General features: G+C 37.4%; 1 long non-coding RNA gene across 1 annotated transcript; it reads right to left on the bottom strand.

Annotated features, from left to right (window-relative positions):
- Positions 1 to 164: 164 nt before the first annotated feature.
- Positions 165 to 700, bottom strand: LOC107577647 (uncharacterized). The gene is made up of 3 exons (XR_001608233.1): positions 633 to 700; positions 465 to 548; positions 165 to 252 (listed from the first exon to the last, which is right to left on the bottom strand). It is a non-coding gene; the product is annotated as an uncharacterized lncRNA (long non-coding RNA).
- Between the last annotated feature and the right edge of the window lie 765 nt (positions 701 to 1,465).

Raw genomic sequence — 1,465 nt, 5'->3', positions numbered from 1 at the left:
CGGCACAATGAAAAATCACAATTAAAAACTGCATGTTTGTTCCCTTCTCGGTTTTACTGAAGTAGTAGTTTTATTTTTTTTAAGTAGTAAAGATAAACATATCATCATTGCTAAAAGCATGAAAACATCTTGCAACAATACTAGTAGATGATGCAAACCAGTTATTGGCTATATTTTCCACACTTTGCAACCTACCATTAATGTGATATACTGCCATTTATCCGACACCTCACCACAATTCCCACACTTCAGCTGCAAGCACAGGAGTCAGTGATTAGACTAAAGGACAGTTTTCAGTATAATTATCCATGTGTACATTATCAGTACTCATCACACTACGAATGATACTAAGTCTATATAGTAATATAAACAGTGAACTGCTTAAAGTATAAGTATTTCGTGTGAGCAAAATAACTGTTAGCACTGTCAGGCCACTGACAGCATGTCACACGAACACACTTTACCTTTAAATACCAGCGGAAATCATCCCCCACCGGCCTCACGTTTGTAACATTCTCCAAAGTGGCTTTAAACTGCAATCCAAATTTCTACAGATAAAAAGAAATAGTTAGTGAAGCGGCTATTCATAGATTTTTTTCCTCCCGAAGTATCCAATGCTTTTATAAACATACCCCCATCTTGAGCCACGCCCCTGCTGCTATACGTCTTCCAACTGCGTATAAAGAGCGCGACGGATGCCACGGATGCCACCTAGCGGACGTGCGGGGTATTACAAGCATGAAACGAGGTGAAGGAGTGGAACAAACAAACGAAAACTGTGTAGTTTTATTATTTTATTCCACCAAAACGTTATGGATAATTCGTCAACAAAACCAGATGTAAATAATTAATCCAGTGAAAAATTCGTAGAAAAATACGTGCCAGAGAGGCATGCGGGGGGAAAGTAAACACAGGCTTATTGAAGTAGGTTACTAAAATAAGCATAATTCAAGTAATAATTTTTCTGTTTGTTAACAGTACATGTGTTTGAGGTATTTAATGTATTCCCTGATTGTATCTGAGGATAGTAGTAATTGGGGATCATGTATAATTGGGGTAAAATACTCTGTATGCACACTGAGATGTTGTGGTCAAAAAGAAGCACCGTTACTTGTAAAACTGTAAATATGGTCAACAAAATGTGTCACGTCATATGTACAAAACACTACAATTGTAAGAACCACAGCAACATTGAGATTCAACTAGAAAGCTACAAAAAAAACAATATAAAATGCTAGTGTGCCATGTTGCCATCATTACAAAATCACACATAAAAGGGCCTCAAATATGAGGCACTAGGGGGGTTTTCTTTTTTCCCACCCAACCTGAGCTCGGACTTCAAGTATGTATGCAAATAGCACTGTAACCAAAGTTGTCTCTACTTCCAGTCGGAACAAAACTTTCCAAACTATTCATTTATTTTCGGAGTAGCTAAGAAAGCAGATAGACACGCTGACAAAAAAAA

Source organism: Sinocyclocheilus grahami, unplaced genomic scaffold (assembly GCF_001515645.1).
Source record: "Sinocyclocheilus grahami isolate Dianchi unplaced genomic scaffold, SAMN03320097.WGS_v1.1 scaffold6735.1, whole genome shotgun sequence".
NCBI classification, from domain to species: domain Eukaryota; kingdom Metazoa; phylum Chordata; class Actinopteri; order Cypriniformes; family Cyprinidae; genus Sinocyclocheilus; species Sinocyclocheilus grahami.
The sequence above is the reverse complement of the archived record's forward strand: the minus strand, read 5'-3'. Positions and strand labels throughout refer to the sequence as shown.